General features: G+C 47.9%; 2 pseudogenes across 2 annotated transcripts in view; both read left to right on the top strand.

Annotated features, from left to right (window-relative positions):
- The first annotated feature begins 3,245 nt into the window (after nt 1-3,245).
- Nucleotides 3,246-5,920, top strand: LOC307095037 (neugrin-like; annotated as a pseudogene). Its single transcript has 2 exons — nt 3,246-3,265; nt 5,216-5,920. The product of its transcript is annotated as a neugrin-like (transcript).
- A 2,114-nt stretch (nt 5,921-8,034) lies between these two features.
- Nucleotides 8,035-22,273, top strand: part of LOC307095038 (protein SET-like) — a 345,435-nt pseudogene continuing 331,196 nt past the window's right edge. Inside the window, exon 1 of the transcript in view lies at nt 8,035-8,181. The product of the transcript in view is annotated as a protein SET-like (transcript). The remainder of the gene's footprint in view (nt 8,182-22,273) is intronic.

Genomic DNA, 22,273 nt, shown 5'->3' on the forward strand with positions numbered 1-22,273 from the left:
AATGCCCAGTCACTTCTGTACAAATCAAAATTTAGTTCAGTTCATGCTGGTCTCTTTTTCCTATTGCAATTGTGCATTACTGATTGAAATGCATCCTGACCACTTTAACTATCAGCTGGTTTTGTTTATCTTTAACGTCAGATGCGATAAGACTGCTATTAGACAAACTGGCCACGGTGTAAGCCATGTTCTCTGCCCATGGGCACGTCCTTACACACAGCTAAGGACATGAAGGATGGGTTTGGCTCAAAAGTTCTGTGCAAACCGCTGGGATGATGATTGTCAGGACCACCCAGATTCTCTCAGGAATCTGAGCTGGGGAAATGGAGAAACCGAGCAGAAGCAAGAAGAGGCAGGGACAGGAATTAATAAGCCATGTTGCAGAGGAGACACTAAAGTGAAGACATGAACCCCTAGAGCTGTGGCCCCAGAGCTGCCTTGGATCTGAATGACCTTCCCATTCCAGGCCCACTTATATCATGAGTCCTGATTTTCTAAAGAAGGTGTGCTTATGATAAGCCCACATTACTTACAGAGACCCACCGAATCCCTGGTCCTCGCCAGCAAAAATCCCCAAAGAGGCGCCTGTGAATCCAATACACCAGCCTAAGCTACTTGCCTCTTGGGCCGAGGGTGGATTTGGGGATTTGGATGGAGGAAACACAGTGGGGACCCACCAGGGGAGAGTCGAAAAATACTGGGTCTAGACTTAGGCTCAGGGTTTAAATTCTGGCTTGCTGCAGGCCAGAGGTGACCCCTCTACACCTATCCTCTTCTTAAAATGGGTATAACGGTGGTGGGTACAAGCAATAGCACGCGGCACATGATGGGCAGCTCCCACCCCTGGCCAGTCAGCACTTTGCCCAGCAACACATGGGTGAGCTCCAGGGGTCGTCAGGAATTGCTGAGGATGGCTGGATACAGTGGCTCCACAGGAGTGTATCCTTGAAACCCTCTTTGCAAAGCAGCCCTGCTGTGTGGGGAGGAGGAGCAAAAGGGGGTTCATCCTTCCAATTGGATGACTCTCCTAACTTCCTCTGCTCTCCCCAGGGCGCAGTTCCCTGGATCCATAGCATATTAGGGTAGGGGGACAGGGGCTTCGGCAGAAGTCCGGCTCCTGCTGTCAGCAACTGTCTGCTCTCTAATGTGAGCTGGATGTGATTCCTTAAGCAGAGCAGCTTTGGAATGACCCAGAAACGTGGCACTAGGGCTGAGGCCACTGTGGGGTTCCTAGCACAGACCTTACAGATCTCATATGTGGGGATTCTCTTCTCAAAATGAGTGTTTCTTTGTTCTCTGTGCCTTGTAAACACATCTATAGAACCCAGAGCTCCAGGAACTGAGCAAGTCAAGGATGCAATGGACCAGACACTCCAATTTGTTCTCTTCACTCTGATGAGTATCCATCTTCCCTAGAGTATTTCTCACCAAGGGAGGACGCTGCCCAGCAGAATGGCCCTGATGGCAGGGCGTCAGGATGGCAGAGATCACTTGGGGTTGATTGTGGATATGGAGCATCTTGAGTTCCAGGTCCTGGTTCTAGAAAATCTGAATAAAAAATTCCTTTCTTGGGCATCGGTAGCGATGCATAAGTGGATTAAATGACATCATGAATGTAAATAGACTTGGTAATCTTTGAGTGACAAAGCCATCCCTGACAATCTGTACCCCACTTTCCACAGCGTTTCATCAGAATAATTAAAGACTGTGTGTGAAGATCCTAACCTGTATCTGAACTCACCTGCCAAGCTTGGCTGGGTCATTCAGACAGTCAGGTCTGAAAACATTTTTCACATGTGCAGTGACGGATGGAGGAGGTGGGGTGGCAGGGAAACTGACTGGCCCTGATCGCTGGCCAGGCCTAGGGACCCCATGAAAAAATTTCATGTGCCAGGCCTCTAGTATTCAATAAATTAGTAGCTCGTGTTAAAGAAATATTTAAGCTTGTATGTACATCTCATAACACATGTAGAGGTCAATGTTAGAGAATACTGAAGACGGAGCAATGCAGAGGAATAGGTGATGCAAAAAGGCCACAAGGTGAAGGCAGTCAAAGGCCAGGAGGTCACAGGTGAAATGACAAGTCAGCACAGTGTCAAGTATGGCAGAGAAAAGGTAGAAATGTGCTATTGCCCATGGTACTTGCACCTAAACAATGTCGGAAATGAGCAGGTGCTTGGTATCATCTAAACACCTCCCTTATACCATATCTAGCCCACATTTGCAACTCAACAGGAACAGGCCTCTTCTGAGACCATCCTGCATGTTCACCTTGTAAAATAAATCAGGGTTCATCCTGCATATTCCTCTCTACAAGTATGTACAACAGAAATATTCCACATATTAATGAAATATGACTGGGATGGGCAGCCAGCACTGGCCTAGAGCCATTCGGCTTGCAATCGTATTTAAGGAAGATAATATTACAAACAAGCTTTTAAGAACAGCTCAAGGTTCATGGAAGTAAAGACCATAACCTGGCACAGGCAGTCACCAAGGACCTTTGCCGAAAGGAAGGAGGTAGAAATGGAAGCCAGGGATCTGGACATAGTCACCCTTCCAGGGAGAGGAATAGCAGGTGGAACCCATCAAGCTGTCTGTAAGACTCCTAACTCCCAGACACATCCTGCACTGTCTGAGGCAATGTTTGTGGAGTCCTTCGCTCAGGGCTCTCCACAGACCTCACCCATGGCAGCCATAGCACACTTGACAGGGCAGTGGGGGAAATGAGTGGAGCCCATGGTCTGACTGTAGAAGAGTGAAAGCTACATCAGAGGAATAAAGGAAGAGAGAACATCATCCCAAAACACTGAGATAATGTGAAGGTCTTACCTACACATGATACAAATGCAAAAACTTCCAGTATCACATCGCAGTAGAGAAATCTCTGAGGCTCATCAAGGAGCCCCCATTCCTCCTGAGAGAAGGCAATGGCCACATCCTCAACGTTCATTTACCGTCATAATGGGGACAGTACAGCCCACGATCAGATTCACTCCTAAGGTTCCAACTCTGTCATATTGCCACCCTCCACATCAATCTGCTCTCTCCACTCCACACACCAGAGAAGATACCAGGGCTTCATCCCATGAAAGTCACTGTCATGTTATATTTCTACCAATATTTTGTCTTCCCACAATAAAGTCAGTTGAGCAGATAGAAGATAACTGAGCTCTGGGATTCACATGTACACCACACTTCCTCTTGACAGTAGAGTGGGTGTCAAGAATATAGGGTAGGAAGAGATGTCGGCCATACAGCGAGTGTGAGTGATTTGATACTGGTCTTATCAGGCAATACCTGTGTAGTCCCTCAGATTGTTCCTCAAAGACACCAAATACATTGCGTCAAACTTCACCTTTCCAACCACAATCCCAGAGTGCTGAGGCCATAGCTGTGTATTACCTGCTGCACAGAGTTCTTTGAACAACACTTCTCTCACACTGCTTCTTTCCCAGAGGCACAACTTCAAAGGTAGCACAAATTTGCATTGGCGAGGACAGGTAGTTTCTTAATCACCTTATGTTCCAAATTTATAGATTACCATCTCCATAATCCATTTCTCTCTTACCCTTCTCCCTTACCCATGCCCATGGAGAATTTCAAGCCTGGGGAACACTGAGGTATACTCTCATTCTTAACCATCATTGTGTCACCTCCAACTACAAAAGGCAGGTGGGTACATAAATGTCATCCAAGCCCTGAACATGGCAGGCAGCACCAAAACTTCACCCTTTCCAGGCATTATCCAAAAATTACCCTTATTTTGTCATCCAGACTCCACCAGAAATGGACTCTCCCTACTTTCACTCTTATGTCAATGTAAGGGTGCTCTGGCCATGAAGTCACACTCCCTCTCCAAGTGCTCATCACTCTGTCTACCACACCTCTCTCACACCTGCACTGCTACCGTCCCGCCCCCTACAATCATTTCCTCACCCTCTTACTTATTATTCAGCATGTGTGCTCAAGAGAATGCTTGCCAAATTCAAACAGAATCAGGTACTGCCCAGACTCTGATAGTCCACACTCATAGAGGCAGCCTAGAATCCTGCTCTGAAGGCCTCTCTCCATGACTGTTTTTCCCTTAAATCTAACCTATGAAGAACCACAGTCAGATCTCAGATACTCAGACCTCCTCTCCCCTGGTGCTGCAGGGTTCAATGGGGTCAGGCTGAAAGAACGCTGGAAGCAGAGAGGAGTCTGGGAGGCGCGGAGGCCCCACCGGCCTGATGGTGCTCATCAAGCCTCAGACACACCCTGCACAGCAAGGACGCTGCCTCCCAGGCCTCCTCCTACTCACCACGAGTGGGCTGAAGCCTGTGAGTCCTGGAAGAAAATGAAGAGGTCAAAATGCCCGCCAGGAGGAGGAAGGCGGAAGTCCGCCATAACCGGATGCACTGACACAAAGTGCCCTTTAGCTCCGCCTACGTGTTCGCATTCCTTTATGGGTAATGTAGTTTTCTCAAATGCCTACGGGAGGGCTAGCATCCCAGCCAATGACATTGGTGAATAAAGGTGATGTGGTTCAGCAAGTGGCCCTGGGGAAGGACAAGATGGGGCAAGAGGCCTTGTTAACTTGAACAGACTGGAAGATATCCCAGGAAAGGGGTGTGGGAAGAACCGGGAGAGATCCCTCAAAGAATATATGTACAGGTGAAAATGGGAGACATCAACGATCAAAAAAACATATTAAATTAAAAAAATATATATATACTATAGCCCAGCTGGTGTGGCTCAATGGTTGAGCACTGATCTATGATCCATGAGGTCCTGGTTCTACTCCTGGTTAGGGAACATATAAACAGAGAAAATTCCTGCATGGTGGGGCCCAGAATTTGAGAGACATTTTCCTCTGGACCCACGCGTAATAAATGTAACTCCATTTCTCTAAGTATTGCTTGGTTCTTCTCCAGTTTTCTGTAACAGTACAGGCTCCTCCTGGGCCCTCAACCTGAAGCAGGGCCTTGCTTCTTCCCTCATCAGAGCGCAGGGGCAGGTGTTGGGCTCCTTTGGGACCACCGTCCCTTCACCAGGGACTTATTTCATCTCCTTTAGAGAGCTCACCTGGCTCAGGGGCTGCTGTTGTGGGTGTTAGATTTCCCGGGGCGATGAACAAAGAGACGAGGGCTGGGTGCTCCCTGATTTAGCTGAGATGCTTCAACCACCCATGTTGCTCCCATGCATGGCTTCTCCCATTGGTTCTCTCCCCCAGCGCCCTGAAACGCCAGAAAGAAGCCATTCTGTTCCAGAAAATTCAGAGGCAGATGGAGCCCCGAGGGGCCCCGCCCAGGATTCTGACTAGCAAAGCCAGGGAGCAGATCCGGTATTTACATGAAGAATTTCCAGAGTCCTGGTCAGTTCCCAGATTGGCTGAAGCCTTGGATGTTAGATCCGATGTGATCAGAAGTGTTTTAAAAAGCAAGTTTGTGCCCACATTGGAGAAGAAACTGAAACAGGATCAAAAGGTCCTTCAGAAAGCTGGGCTTGCCCACTTGCTCTGCCAACTTCCAGGCCCTGGAGATGCCTGGGAGCTGCTTTGTGCAGGCTGCCCCGTGTCAGGAGCTCAAGCCTCATCCCAAGGCCACGGTCACAGCACAGCTTTGAGGGTGACAGAACCGAATCCTCAGAGTACAAACACCCCGAGGAGACAGAGGGAAGGAATAAAGGAGTCCAGAGCCCGGAGAAGGAAAGCTTTGTGCCAGTTGCTGCAGCCCAAGGTCAGCACAGAGAGCTGCAGAAGTACTCCACCAGTGGTGGTGAAGGCACCAGAGTCACTGACAGTGATGGATTTCCAAGTGCGAAGGAGCTGGAAGCATTGAAGGCAAGAGAACTGGGTGAGCAGAACTTCAGCAGCAAGGTAGTGCAGAGGGGGCAAGAGTTCTTTGACGACAATGGGAACTTCCTGTACAGAATTTGAACTGGAACCTGGCTGGTGGAGGTGTCATGTAAAGTACAGCTAAGCGAGCATATTGGAGCTGCCTGGATTTCTCTGTGTGGATGGTCCACCCTGGAAATGATGAGCCTGAAAATGGAAGGAGCCGCTTGGATTTCAATCTGACAATGGACCGTGAACTTCACTGGGCAGATGTCTATGCGGGCAGCGTGAATAACAGGCTAGGTGCAGTCTAGTTCCTGGAGCATGGCTCTTGGTCTGACCATGTGGATATTCAGTACTCACCCTTCTGGCTTAAGCTTTCTCTGTGTTGAAACCAGCCTTGTCACAAATGTTAGGAGTTTGTTGTCTTTACAATATGTGTGTGGAGGAATTGGAAAGTGTTGCTTCCGACATCGTTTACTTCTTGATTAATGAACACTAACAGTTCTGGAGCTGCTTAGTCAATGGGTTGTATTCATTTTGTGCAAAGTAAAGTGAAATACAGCAAAAAAATAAGTATATACATATATGCATAGTGCATGGTCAAAGACAATAATGTGCTGAGTGCCTAGAAATGGTGGTGGCAGGGTAGAGGGATGCAAAGGGGATGAGGATGGGAGAAATTGGGTCTATTTGTAATAGAGCCAACAATAAAAATATCATTTGCCCACATGGCATGGCTCAGTGGTTGGGCAGGAACCAAGAAACAAGGTATCTCTAGTTGGATTCCAAGTCAGGGCACTTGCCTAGGTTGGGTAGTTCCATCCCTGTAGGGGGCATGCAGGAGAGAGCTGATCAATGATTCTCTCTCATCATTGATGTATCTCTGTCTCCCTTTCTCTCTAAAAACTCAATAAAAAAAGAAGAGTGTTAACATTGATTTGATTCAACAACACCAATTTGAGTGAAGACCATCACGTTTTCTCCCAGGTCCTCGAAGCAAAATCATGCCTTAGTCTGTTGTGTAGAAGATGTCTCAGGAATACTGGTGTTTAGGAACAGGAAGCAGCCGGAGCATGTCGTCCTCACCTTGGTCTGTAGTGTTATAGTTCATTATTTTATGTTCGAATAGATTTCACTGCACAAGTTCAGAAGATTTTGAGGGTACATTAATTGAGACTGGGAATAATGAAAAAACGTAGGCCTTATGATAGAACAGGAAGCAGCAGAGAGATAGAACAGGAAACACCTGGCTCCTTTGACTCTCTAGAAACATTGTGGGAAATAAATGAGCCAAAGCGAGGCTGCTCATAGCTCACGGGGCATTCAGAGTAAAGGAGGCCTTGAGCCCAGAGTCAGGGGTAGGCCAGGAGGAGCTGCCACTGCTCATTGCTACCCTGGTTGCAGGTTGTGTGGGATCACTGAATATCTTAGGAGAGCCAGGCAAGCGTGGTTCATTGGTTGAGTGTTAACCTATGACCCTGCAGGTCTCCGATCAATTCCTGGTCAGGACACATGCTCAGGTGGTGGACTGGATTCATATTGTGGTGCATGCAGGGGCAGCCTATCAGTGATTCTCTCTCATCATTCATCTTTCTCTATCTCTCTCTCTATCGCCCCTCCATTCCTCACTGAAATCAATAAAAATATAGTTTTGAATGTATATTTTAAATCAATTACACTTACATCAAAGTTTAACAAATAATTAAAACTTGCCACTTCTCATTATTTTACTATTTTATCATGTATGTTCTTGAGTATATTTCTATCTAATGCATCAGTATGTTTGTAATAAAATATAATGATGTGCTCCTGAAATATCCTAGCAGGCTCATGTTCAGTGCCAACATTTTGTCATTTTGAAACGAATCATGATGAGAGTATTTACCACCAGGAATAAATGCTGGAGAATGTTAGCAACATAGATTGAACTTAAAAGTATATCATGCAAGTGGGCATTAAATTATGCATAAGATAAAATGTGAGAAAAACAATTTTCCTTCCAGTATTCAAAACATACTGTATAGTTCCAAATGGAAAAGAAATCAATTGAGTCCTTGGAATGGGTGAAGTGAATAGAGATGTCTTAGATGCTGAACTGCCCTCCTATTTGGTTAAATCCTAAATTCATTTTAAAAATTGAAAGAGTGAGTGCTCAGCGCGCCTTGGAGCCTGGCGACTTCCCATTGGTCAGATCCTAGGACTTGCCTCACAACATGGTACCCAAACACCAGTCCTAGCTCCCACCTCAAACAAAGAAACCTAAACTGGGTCCAGCCCCCAAGCAGGAGAAGAAGCCCACCCCTCCGGACTTGCCAAAGGGAGAAAAAGAACAGCAAGAAGTGATTGAATATATTGATGAAGTACAAAATGAAAGAGACAACTTAATGAACAATCCATTGAGGAGATTTTGAAAGTAGAAGAGAAATATAACAAACTCGGCCAACCATTTTGTCAGAAGAGGTCAGAATTGATCTCCAAAATCCCTAATTTTGGGGTAACAACATTTGTCAACCATCCATAAGTGTCTGCACTGCTTGGGGAAGAGAATGAAGAGGTGCTGCATTATTTGACAAGACTTGAAGTGAGAGAATTTAAAGATATTAAATCAGGTTACAGAATAGATTTTTATTTTGATGAAAATCCTTATTTCGAAAATAAAGTTCTCTCCATAGAGTTTCATCTGAATGAGAGTGGTGATCTATCTTCAAAGTCCACTGAAATCAAATGGAAATCTGGAAAGGATTTGATGAAACGTTCAAGTCAAACACAGAATAAAGCCAGCAGGAAGAGACAACACAAGGAACCAGAGAGCTTCTGTACCTGGTTTACTGACCATTCTGATGCAGGTGCAGGTGAGTTAGGAGAAGTCATCAAAGATGACATTTGGCCAAATCCTTTACTTTACTACTTGGTTCCTGACATGGATGATGAAGAAAGGGAAGGAGAAGAAGATGATGATGCATGCACAAATTCATACACTGGGCCTCTCTCTCTCTCTCTCTCTCTCTCTCTCTCTCTCTCTCTATATATATATATATATATATATATATATATATATATATATATATTTACACCTTGTTTTAAATCAATTACACATATATCAAACTTTAAGAAATGTTTAAAACTTACCAGTTTCCAATAATTCAGCTGTTTAATTATGAATGTTCTTGAGCACATTCATTGCTACTCTATCAGTATGCTAAAAATCTATTTATGTGAAAGGCTAAGCAACCGCCCAAATTCCTCACAGGTAGCTATGACCTGCAATGACCACTAGGGGGCAGACGCTCAACACAGGAGCTGCCCAGTGAATTGTGATTACCTGACAGCAGTGGTTCACAGATACTGCACCCCAGAACCAGAGAGGAGGGAGCCTGATTCTGGGTTGTGTCACCCAAGAACTGCACTCTCGAAATCCAGGACACCTCGAGGGATGTTGGAGAGCCTGTTTCAGCCCAATCTCCACAGGCCAGGCTGTCGTTTTGAAAGGGAGAGGGAGGGAAACAGCAATCATATACCTCCTGCACGACACCTCCAGGGGATTCTGGAAGGCATGTGCCCTGCCCTGGAATCAAACCAGTGGCTGAGGGACCCCACACATTACACAGATGCCCTTCAAGCCTCAGCACCGCCGGCCAAGGAGGGACTGTGAGAGGTTGGCACTAGGGAGTGTGGGGCCGATCTCACCAAGTCCCGCCGCACCACACACTTTCAGATTAATTTAATTTCAATGTGCATGCATTCATGTACCAGGTCACTAGTAAAATATAATGATGTACTACTGAAATATTTTATGTCCATGTGCAATGCCATGATTTTGACAGTTTGAATGTGGTAATATTGCCAACTACTGCTAACCTAGACTTCACTTAAAGTATTATTAAATGCTTATTCTTAAAGAACACTGGTGGAGAAAGTTAACAATGCAGATTAAACTTTTGAGTGTATGGTACAAGTGGGCTTTAAATAGTACATAGCGTAAAAATTGAGAAAAACTATATTGGTTTTAGAATTCAAAAGCAAGAATTCCATATGGCAAAGAAGTCACTAGAGTCATTGAAGAATGAGTGAAATTCAAACATATGCCTTAGAGGTTGCACTATCCTCCTAATGGTTAGGATAATAAATTAACTTTAAAGTAGACAAAAATCATGAGCAGACATTTTAACAAAGGAGATAAAGACAATGTAAAGAAATGCATAAGAAATTATCACCATCAAATATTTTTACAGAAATGGAATGAAAACAAAAGCAAGTTAACAATACTCGCTGATAGGGCTCGTATTTAAAAAGATTATCCTTCCCATGTGCTGGCAGGGTTACAGAAAAATGGAATTTTCATTACTGTGGGTGGGTTGGGAGGCAAAGTGATTGACCATTTTAGATCACAGTTCCCCAGATGTTAAAATATAACACATTCACTGACACTGGAACAGTTTGGTAAGTAACACATACACCTGTAGAAAGAACTCAACAAAATATTCCCAACTGTTTTATTTATAAAACCCCAAACATAGAAATCACTGAAACCATAGGCATTTCAGTGAAAGGTCTACCCTCACTAAACACCACAGAGTTCACACTGGAGAAAAGCCATATGAATGTAGTGAATGTGGGAAGTATTTCACGGAAAGGGCTTCCCTCACTAAACACCACAGAGTTCACACTGGAGAAAAGCCATATGAGTGTAGTGAATGTGGGAAGCATTTCAGTCGAAGGTCTCACCTCCCGCTGGCTCCCTCTTGCTCTGATGGCTGGCTCCTTCTCGCTCAGATGGCTGGCTCTTTCTCCCTCCTATGGCTGGCTGGCTCTCCCTCCGATGCCTGGCTCCCTCTCCCTCTGGTGGCTGGCTACATCTCTCTCCAATGGCTGGCTCCATCTCGCTCCGATCACTGGCTCTTGCTGGCTCCCTCTCCCTCCTATGGCTGGCTTGCTCTCCCTCCTATGGCTGGCTCGCTCTCCCTCCGATCGCTGGCTTCCGCTGGCTCTGATCACTGGCTCCCTCTCCCTCCTATGGCTGGCTCGCTCTCCCTCCGATGGCTGGCTCCCTCTCCCTCTGATGGCTGGCTCCCTCTCTCTCTAATGGCTGCCTCCCTCTCGCTCCGATCGATGGCTCCCGCTGGCTCTAATCTCTGGCTCCCTCTCGCTCTGATGGCTGGCTCCCTCTCCCTCTGATCGCTGACTCCCGCTGGCTCTGATTGCTGCCTCCCTCTCACTATGGGTGCTGAGGATGTTCCCTGTTCCCTGATGAAGGCTGCTGGGTGCCTACTTATGCAAATTAGCAGCCATCTTAGTTGGGTTAATTTGCATACTCATTCTGATTGGCTCTGGGAGTGTCGAAGGTATGGTCAATTTACATGTTTGTCTATTATTAGGTAAGATAAGTAAAGGTCAGGAATTGTTATTTTTCTTTTAAATATTTTTTACTGTTTCACTTCATTTCTGCTGTGTATGTGTGCCATGTGAGTGACATAGGTCCTTATGTAGGTGGGTTTTGACTTACAGCGAAAATTGCATTATGTCTGGCCATAGGAACAGATCTCCGACGTAACCCAAAGTCCTACTATATATATATCAATTACTAGAATGTATAAAATTAATGGAACAAAAAATAGATCTCTCTCACTCTCTATCTATCTTTCTCTCTCTCTCTCTCTCTCTCTCTCTCTCTATATATATATATATATATATATATATATATATATATACACACACACACACACAGTGGACAGATTATTATGATCTCTGAATACATAATAATCTGGCCACTCAGTGTGTATATATATAAAACCTCTGGTGCATGAATTCATTCATGGGTGGGGTCCGGCCAGCCTGACCAGGAGGAGGGGACATGGGCAGTTGGCCAGCCTGCCTGCTGGTTGAACTCCTGGTCGAAGTGACAATTTGCATATTAACTTTTTATTATATAGGATATATACTGAGTGGCCAGATTATTATGCATTCAGAGATCATAATTTCCTGGCTACTCAGTGTGGGCATATATATATATATATATATATATATATATATATATATATATACTAGTGGCCCAGTGCATGCATTTCGTGCTTGGGTGTGGGGTGGAATGTCCCTCAGCCTGGCCTGCACCCTCTCCAATCTGGGATCCCCTGTGGGATCAGGCCTAAACTGGCAGTAGGATATCCCTCTTGCAATTCAGGACTGCTTGGTCCTAACCACTCACCTGCCTGCCTGCCTGATCGCACCTCACCACTCTGCTTGCTAACCTGCTCACTCCCAACTATCCTGCCCCGCTGGCCTTTTCGCCCTCAACTGGCCCTCCCTGCGGCCTGTTCACCCCCAACTGCCCCACCCCCGCCAGCCTGCTCACCCCAAACTTCCCCCCCTGCTGGCCTGTTTGCCCCCAACTGTCCCCCTGATTGCCCCCAACTGTCCCCCTGCCAGCCTGCTTGCCCCCAACTGCCCCCAGCCGCCAGCCTACTCGCCCCCAACTGGCCCCCCTTGCTGGCCTGATCACCTGCAAATGCCCTTTCCTCCTGGCTTGATCACCCCTAACCACCTCTGCCTTAGCCCCACCACGATGGCCTTGTCTGGAAGGATGTCCGGAATGTCTCCTGGTCTAATTAGCATACTACCTTTTTATTAGTATAGATAGGGGCTTGGTGCATGGGTGAGGGCCGGCTGGTCTGCGCTGAAGGAGGTCCTGGTACAGGGTAGGGGTCCACTTGGGGAGCGGGGATGGCCTGGGTGAGGGGTCTAGGGTGGTTTGTAAGCCGGCCATGTCCACATTGGGGTGGGGATCCCCACTTGCGGTGATGCCAGCCTGGGTGAGGAACTGGGGCAGTATGCAGGCCAGCCACGCCCCATCGGGGTAAGGGTCTACGATGGGGGCCATGGCCGGACTGGGCTAGGGGCTGAGGGCAATTGCAGGCTGGTCACACCCCCATTGGGTTGAGGGTACCTGCTGGGGGGTGTGGTCGGCCTGAGCCAGGGGCTGTGGGGCATTTGTGGGTTGTTTTCAGGCCAACCTAACCCCCGTCTTTGTCCAGAAGGACATCCGGAAGGTTTCCAGGTTGTATTAGCATATTACTCTTTTATTAGTATCCTAGGGCCCTGGTGCAAGAAATTCGTGCACGGGGGGTGGCAGGGAGGGTGTCCCTCAGCCTGGCCTGCACCCTCTGCAATCTGGGACCCCTCGTGGGATAACCGGCAGTTGGATATCCCTCTCACAATTCAGAACTGCTGGCTCCTCATAGCTCGTCTGCCTGCCTGATTGCCCCTAACTGCTTCTGCCTGCCAGCCTAACTGCTCCCTTGCTGGCTTGATTGCCTCTAACCACCTCTGCCTCAGCCCACACCCGGTACCCAGAATTCCCTCCTCCAGCCGACCACAGGCACCCGTGATCCGGGCTTACCACCCTCTGGTCACCATAGACACCCAGGCTGGCTGCAGCCTCAGGGGATGGTGAACAGTTGGCTTCACTTGTGCTGCAGCCACAAGTGCTAGCGCCCAGGACCGCAGGGTAGGCGACTTCTCCGTCACCCAGGCCACAGCCAGCCGCACGTACTGGTGCCCAGGACCGCGGGGTGGGTGGCTTCTCTGTCTCCCAGGCCAAAGCCAGCCGCAGGTACTGGTGCCTGGGATTGGCGTGGGGCAGTTGGGCACGAGCAGGCTGGCATCAGAATGGTTAGGGGCCTGACTTCTCCAACTCAGGGTGGGCGGCTTCTCCGTCTAACAGGCTGTAGCCAGCTCCAGGTGCTGACGCCTGGACCGCAGGTGGGCAGCTTCTCCATCTTCCCTCGGATGCAGTGTGGGTGACTTCTCCGGCTGACTGCGGCCTGGGATCATAGGGCAGGTGGCTTCTTCATCTCCCGGGCTATAGCCAGCCTCAGGTACTGGCACCCGGTTTCTCCATCTCCCCCAGGACATGGGGTGCTGGACATGGGGTGGGCGGCTTCTCCAGCTGGCTGCAGCATGGGATCACGTGTCAGTCGGCTTCTTCGTCTCCCAGGTCTCATCCAGCCTCAGGTGCTGAGGCCCGGTTTCTCAGTCTCCCTCAGGACGTGGGGCAGGCGGACATGAGGCTTCTGGTGCTGGCTGTGGCCTGTGATCACGGGGCAGGCGGCTTCTTGATGTCTGTGGCTGCAGCCAGCCTCAGCCGCTGGGGCCGGTTTCTCAGTCTCCCCCAGAATGTGGGGCGGGTGGACATGGAGTGGGCGGCTTCTCCAGCTGGCTGTAGCCTGAGATCCCAGGGCAGGCGGCTTCTTCATCTCCCGGGCCGTACCCAGCCTCAGGCACTGGGGCCCGGTTTCTCAGTCTCCCCCAGGACATGGGGCAGGCGGACGTGAGGCTTCTGAGGCTGGCTGCAGCCTGGGATCACGGGGTAGGCAGCTTCTTGGTCTCTGGCTGCAGCCAGCCTCAGGCGCTGACGCCTGACTTCTCCAACTCTCAGAGCAGCTGGGGGCGGGGCTGCCGCCATGGTTTTTAATTAATTTGCATACTCACTCTGATTGGCTGTGGGTGTAGCGAAGGTACGGTCAATTTACATGTCTATTATTAGGTAAAATATACTGAGTGGCCAGATTATTATGACCTCTGAACACATAATAATCAGGCCACACATTGTGTGTGTGTCTGTGCGCGTGTGCGTGTGCGTGTGTGTGTGTGTGTGTGTGTGTGTGTGTGTGTGCGTATTAGTGGACCAGTGCATGAGTTTCATGCACTGGAGGTAGGGGGTGTCCTTCAGCCTGGCCTTCACCCTCTCTAATCTGGGACCACTTAGGGGATGTCAGTTGGACATCCCTCTCACTATCCAGGACCAATGGCTCCTAACCGCTCACCTGCCTGCCTGCCTGATCGCCCCTAACCATTCTGATGCCAGCCTGCTCATGCCCAACTGCCCCACGCCACTGGCCTTCTCACCCCCTACTGCCCACGTTGCTGGTCTGATTTCCCCCAACTCTCCTCTCGCCAGCCTGCTCACCCCTAACTACCCCCCTCCTGGCCTGGACCCCCAACTGGCGCCCCCTGTCTGCCTGATCACCCCCAAATGCCCACCCCTCCTGGCCTGATCACCCCCAAATGCCTTCCCCTCCTGGCCTCATCACCCCTAACTGCCTCTGCCTTGGCCCCGCCACCATGGCTTTGTGCTGAAGGACATCCAGCATGTCTCCCAGTCTAATTAGCATACTACCTTTTTGTTAGTATAGATAGAGGTCTGGTGCACAAGTGGGGACAGGCTGGTGTGCCCTAAAGGGGGTCCGGATCAGGGTGGGAGTCCCCATGCAAGGGCGGGGCTGGCCTGGGTGAGGGGCCTGGGAAAGTTTGCATGCCGGCCATGCCCCATCATGGTGGGGTTCCCCACTGGGAGCGATGCCTGCCTGGGTGAGGAACTGGAGTAGGATGCAGGCCAGACATGCCCCCATAAAGTTGAGGGTCCCCAACTGGGGGCATTGCCAGCCTGAGCGAGAGGGTGAGGGCTGTTTGCAGGCTGGCCACAACACCATCGGGGTGAGGGGACCCGCTGGGGTGTGTGTCCGGCCTGGGCAAAGGGCTGAGGGTCATTTGGGGATGGTTTACAGGACAGCCAAGCCCCAGGCTTTATCCCGAAGGATATCTGGAAGGTCTCTCAGTTGAATTAGCATATTACTTTTTTATTAGTGTGCATATATATGTGTGTGTGTGTATATACATATATATATATGTGTGTGTGTGTGTGTGTGTGTGTGTGTATAGTATATCCCTATTTCTCTCTCTCTGAAATCAATATATATGTTTTACTCACCTAGTCAGTCCACACACATCTTAACACCAGCACAGCCTAGGGACCTTTGAGGAAAAGCAGCCAAGGTTCTCTTGAGGGCAGAGCATGCAGTGACCCAGAAAACAGTATGGGAGGTGCCATCTATATCAGTGTGGCAGGTGGGGAACCCGGGCTGAACTGCACAATCACACACAGGGGATGATGACATCAGTGTGGTCCCTGGGACTAAAAGCAAAGCGGCGGGACACTAACAATGACGTGCAAATGAATGAAAAGGGAGTCGAATTCTGATGGTGTCTTTATGATATGATATGGGGAATTTTAGGATAATTTCTAACAGGATGGGTTGCTGTGATGCTACATGACAGGTGTAGAGCTTAGAGGCCATCTATGTGCCCACCTGCCATTGGTTGTTGAGGGCTGACCCAGTGAACACTAGGAATGAGAAAGCATACATCAGGGTCACCTGCAGTTGAAAATCCCCACCGGCATGGGGCAAGGAGAAGAGAGAAGGGTGAGATAGAAATGTATTACAGAGGTGGTAAACTACAATTCTGGGAAAGAACCTGATTAGAAAACACCCTGTCCTCGTCATGGCTTATTTGTGTTACCAGTGAAGTTGTGCCTCTGGGAATGAGCTGTGCGAGAGAAATGTGGAACAAAGAACTATGGGCAGCAGGTAATGCAGAGTGATGGCCTCAGCAAACTGGGATAGGAGTTAAAGTGCAATGGGCATTACCATGTTGTTTGGTGTCTTGGAGGGACAATTTGGAGGAAAACATGGGTATTGCCTGACAAGACCAGAGTCAAATCCATCACAATCCCATTATGTGCAACATCTCCTCCTACCTTATGTTCCTGAGACCAACTATTATTGAAAGTGTGACTCCTATTTGAGGATGAGAGCACAGGTAACTTGTATCTGTTCATCTGCCTTTATTGTTGTGGGAAGACACAGCATCAGTAAGAATATAAGGAGAGATCGACTTTAATGGGACCAAGGGCTGCTCTCTTCTCTGATGTGGGGAGTAGGGGAGCATATTCATGTGCAGGGTGGGTAGTATGCCAAACTTGGAATCTCAAAAGAGAATCTTATCATGGGATGTCCTGTGCCCATTATGACATGATATGAAGTTTGAGGACGTGGCCATTGCCTTCTCTCAGGAGGAGTGGGAGATCCTTGATGAGGCTCAGAGACGTCTGTACTGTGATGTGATGCTGGAAGTGTTTTCCCTTGTATCATTTGTAGGTAAGACCTTCACATCTCTCCTAGTGTCCTGAGGTGATACCCACTCTTTATTTATTCTCCAGACTTAGCACTCTCTCTCTCTCTCTCTCAAAGCCAGACCATGGGCTCTGCTAATTTCCCCCACTGTCTTGTCAATGGGCTGTGGCTGCCAGTGCTGAGCTGTGCAGAGAGCCCTGAGCAATAGACTCCATGAACCTCCGTGACACCAGTTGCCTCAGAAACTGCAGGAAGTGTCTGGGTGTCAGCAGTCTTACAGACTGCTTAATGGGTCCCTCCTGCTCTTCCACTCCAGGAAGGGTGACTCTATCCAGATCCACGGCTTCCACTTCTGCACCTTTCTTATCGATAAAAACCCTGTGTCAGTTTTCTTCTTTACATACATGAACCAGGGGCTGTTCCTGTAAGACCCTCCAATTATTGTTTGTAATATTACCTTCCTTGGATACCATTGCAAGCTGAATGCTATGGGCAAGTGGTGGCTGCTCACCTGTGTTGTCTTTTCATTGATACTCAGAATATTTAGTTTGTACATACTTCTAGAAAAGGAGGTACAGGGCGACCCCTGGGTTTCTCCGGGGTGAACGTACAGGATGGTCCTAGAGGCTGCTTAGCCCAGCTGAGTGACAACTAGGGGGAGGTATGACGTAAGGATGGTATTCAGATTATACCGGGAACCGGCTCCTGTACAACAGTGTTTGGTGCAGGTTCCAATGACCAAACCTCATTTGTACTTTTCTTTTCCACACTTGACACTTTGCTGACTTGTCATTTCATCAGTGACTTCCTAGCATTGTCTACCTTTGCCTTTATGTCCTTTTTACATCACCTATTCTGCTGCACATCTCTTTCTTGCAGTATACTTGTACATGGACCTATGTAAGTGTTATAAGGAGCACATACATGCTTAAATACCCCTCAAACACCAGCTACTTGTTTTTTGAATTTTACTTGGAATGATATGTAACCAACCTTCTGCATAGCTTCCCCATTTCACCAGCAGAGAAGATTTAATGAATTCTGTTAGCAGCAGAAGGAGCTGGACATTCCGCTTCTCTTACATGTGGTGCTTGCCATGTTTTTGCTCTATTTCTGTTGAAGTCTCTCTTGTTTTGTGATCTTCAGTGGTCAAGAACTTCACAGTTCCATCTTTTCAGTTCAACTTTCAGGTCTTTTATTTTCAGCCAGTTACATGAGACCAATCAATGTATTATGTGCAACACAGTTTTAATATGGGACTTCCCTCTGTCACCACAGTCAACATTCATTTCCGCATCATTCCTCTGTTTTCAGGTCCTTGGCATAAAATGGATGATGGGGAGGCCTATTCTAAGCACAGTGTATCTGTAGGAGATTCTCAGGTTCGGGCTGCCAAGACAGCTGCAGCCACCCAGAGGACCCATCTGTGTAAGCTGTGCTTCTCAGTATTAAAAGATATTTTGCACCTGACTGAATTACAAGTGGCATACTTTGAGAAGAATGTGTTCTTAAGTGATGCATGTGTGAGAGACTTGTGTTTTAGTACAAACCCTCTCCAGCAGCAGAAGGATGCCAGTGGAGAGAAGCCCTGGACAGAAGATATGAAGAGTACTTCTCTTGTGACAACCTGCTGGTTCTACTTCTCTGGGGTGCCTGAAGCTCCTACTGACGTTGGGGTAGACTCCCCAGCCACCTCAGGGCTTCTCCAGCACCAGGCCACTCTTAACACTGAGGAGCCACACAGTAACAATGAGATTTCACAGGAATTTTTCAATGGAAAAAGACATCACCAGTGGGTTGAATGTGAAACAGCTGCCAGGCAGAAACAGAAAGTTGCTTATCAGAAAGGTCTCTGCTCTGGAGATATGATTAATGAGTCTAATAAATGTGGGAAAGTGTTCAGACAAATCTTTAACCTCCTACAACATGGGAGAGTTCACACTGTAGAAAAGCCCTGTGATTGTACGGATTGTGGGAAGGTCTTCAGTGAAAGCCCTGCTCTCATTAAACACAACAGAGTTCACATTAGAAAAAAGTGTTATAAGTGCAGTGACTGTGGGAAGTTCTTCCGTCAAAGGTCTTACCTCACCATTCACCACAGAGTTCACACTGCAGAAAAGCCATATGAGTGTAGTGAAATTGGGAAGTATTTCAATCGAAGGTCTTACCTCAGTATACACCACAGAGTTCAAACTAGAGAAACGCCATATGAGTGTAATGAATGTGGTAAGCATTTCAGTCTAAGGTCTCACCTCACTGTACACCACAGAGTTCACAGTGGAGAAAAGCCATATGAATGTAGTGACTGTGGGAAGTATTTCAGTGAAAGGGCTTCCCTCACTAAACACCACAGAGTACACACTGGAGAAAAGCCATATGAGTGCAGTGATTGTGGTAAGCATTTCAGTGGAAGGTCTCACCTCACTAGACACCACGGAGTTCACACTGGAGAAAAGCCATATGAGTGTAATGAATGTGGGAAGCATTTCAGTCAAAGCTCTCACCTCACTAGACACTACAGAGTTCACACTAGAAAAAAGCCCTAAGTGTACAGCGAATGGCTTATTTTTCTCACTTATAAGAACACTTAAGGTGCTCTATGAGACCCTTTCCATGAATGTAAACCCCTTTTATGGGAACATACACTCCGCTAAATGCCTCATAAATTTGAGGTACAAGTGAGGCTCGAAGGAGCTGCATTGTACTTGCTAACATGCCCAGAATTACCACCCAAATGATGTCACTGTGTCTTTGTCGCTGCAGAGATTTCACCTCTAACAACTGAATCACCTGAGGAGTGTGCATCGGTCACCACCTCTGGGTGCTCAGGGGAATGTATTCTGTGTTATCACTTCTGCTGGAAGTAATTATGGTTCCTCCAAGCTCTTGGCAGTATCTTCATTCATTTCTCTGTGACGAGAAAATGGACCTGACCCAGGATTCATCCAGAGCACTCCTTCTCAGCTAAGAAGTACCACCTGTTTCAGGGACATAGTGGTATTCACATTATGCTTTGATAAATCTGGGGGATTTTTATTCAGCAACCTGCAAACCCCTTGTTCTCCTGTGCTCTAGTTTAGAATCTTTTTAAAGGTATTTATACATTTGTACCTTTAATTTTGGTTTTATTCACTGCCACAAATGATTTGCAAACACAAATGTGATCTTTTAGCATGTAGAGATGAATAGATACTGTGTTTATCCAAAAGTGTATGTGGTTTGAAAGGGATAACATAATGTCTGGAAATCACTTTTTGTCCAATATTGGCTTATTACTTATTGTGGCCCATGGCCATAAAAGAAAGACCACGTGACTTTGTGCATTTAATTTTCAGCCTAGTGCCTCGATTATTGGTGAGGGCAAAGGTCAGTCTGAAGACGAGACCTTTGTGCTGCTTCTGTGACCAATATGAATCATGTTCTCTGTTCACAGTATGTACTACATAAGCCTCAGCAATGTTTAGGGAACCTGCTCTCCATGTACTGCAAAGGAGCCATGTGCCAGGAAGTATGACATTTCATAGGCTGGTGTCATTTGTTGTAAGTCTCTGAGGTGGAACCACAATTAGGGCAGAAACACTGTTTCAATAGTGAGTGGGGAAGCTTGCAGGAAATTAGGTGATAAGTACCTCTTCTGAACATAAGGCCACAAATGTTCTGGGGCCTGTGGCTTGTGTGGCCTTTATGTGCAGACCTTCTCAGGACCTCCAAAACTGTTTCGTGTAGCTGACGTCATTGGCAGAATAATCCAATGGTATTGTGTATTCCCTGGCCCCTTGAGTGTTCACATAATGTAGTTGCTCAACAGGCAAGAAGTCAAAGGTAGAAGAAGGATAACCCTGCAATCTGTCCCAGGATGTCTTTTGTATGTAGTCAGCATTCCTATTGAATTTGATGGCAATTTTTTTTAATATATACTTTCATGATTTCAGAGAGAGAAAGAGACAGGGAGAGAGATCAATGAGAGAGAATCATTGATCAGCTTCCTCCTGCATGCCCAACTCTGGCGATCCAGCCTACAACCTGGGCATGTGCCCTCACCTGGAATCACACCAGTGGCTTTCCGTTAATGTGATTATGCCCAACAAAATGAGGCACAGTGGCCATGGAGAGTTTATATTTTGTGTTCTTCTTTATTAATTATTGTATTACTAGAAGCCCGGTGCACGAAATTCGTGCATGGTGGGGGGTTGTCCCTCAGCCCAGCCTGTACCCTCTCCAATCTGGGACTCCTGGAGGGATGTCCGACTGCCCGTTTAGGCCCGATCCCAGGTGGGATCGGGCCTAAACGGGCAGTCGGACATCCCTCTCACAATCCAGGACTGCTGGCTCCCAACTGCTTGCCTGCCTGCCTTCCTGATTGCCCCTAACCGCTTCTGCCTGCCAGCCTGATAACCCCCTAACCACTCCGCTGCCAGCCTGGTTGATGCTTAACTGCTCCCCTGCCAGGCTGTTTGCCCCCAACTTCCCTCCTCTGCCAGCCTGGTCACCCCTAACTGCCCTCTCCTGCAGGGTTGATCACCTCCAACTGCCCTCCCTTGCAAGCCTGGTCCCTCTCAACTGCCCTCCCTTGCAGGCCGGGTGCCTCCCAACTGCCCTCTCCTGCTGGCCATCTTGTGGTGGCCATCTTGTGTCCACATGGGGGCAGGATCTTTGACCATATGGGGGCATCTATATTGTGTGTTGCAGTGATGATCAATCTGTATATTACTCTTTTATTAGATAGGATAGAGGCCTGGTGCATGGGTGGGGGCCAGCTGGTTTGCCCTGAAGGGTGTCACAGATAAGGGTGCGGGTTCCCTTGGGGTCTGGGGCGGCCTGAGCGAGGGGCCTGTGGTGGTTTGCAGGTCGGCCACGCCCCCTGGCAACCCAAGGGGAGGCCCTAGTATCTGGAATTTATTTTCCTTGTACAATTGAAACTTTGTAGCCTGGGGCGGCAGCCATTTCTGGGGCAGCAGCCATTTCTGGGGCAGCAGCCAATTCACCTTCTACAATTGAAACTTTGTAGCCTTAAGCGGGTGAGCCCTGCCAGGGTGTGCAGAAAGCTTTGCTTCCCCTGTTGCAGCCGGCAACCCTGGCCTGCTCTATCAAGCTCCATTCTGCCAACATTTGTTTGAATTTGTTTACCTTCTATAATTGAAACTTTGTAGCTTGAGGGGAGGCTTAGGCTATGGAAAGCTTGGCTTGCTCTGTTACCTGGGAAACCTTGCTCTCTGTGGCTGTAGCCATCTTGGATTGGGGTTAATTTGTATACTCGCCCTGATTGGCTGGTGGGCGTGGCTTGGCTGGTGGGCGTGGCTTATGTAGCGGAGTGATGGTTAATTTGCATATTACCATTTTATTAGAGAGGATTTTCAGTACCAACAACGTTAAACCTACTTTGCCACACCCTGTATTTACCTCCAGTTCTTTTGTAATCTTTCTGCCTCCCAGCCCTCCCTGCAGGTATTGATTTACCTTCCTGTACAATAGAATAGTTCACATT

This window comes from Cnephaeus nilssonii, assembly GCF_951640355.1.
Source record: "Cnephaeus nilssonii genome assembly, chromosome: 24".
Classification (NCBI taxonomy): domain Eukaryota; kingdom Metazoa; phylum Chordata; class Mammalia; order Chiroptera; family Vespertilionidae; genus Cnephaeus; species Cnephaeus nilssonii.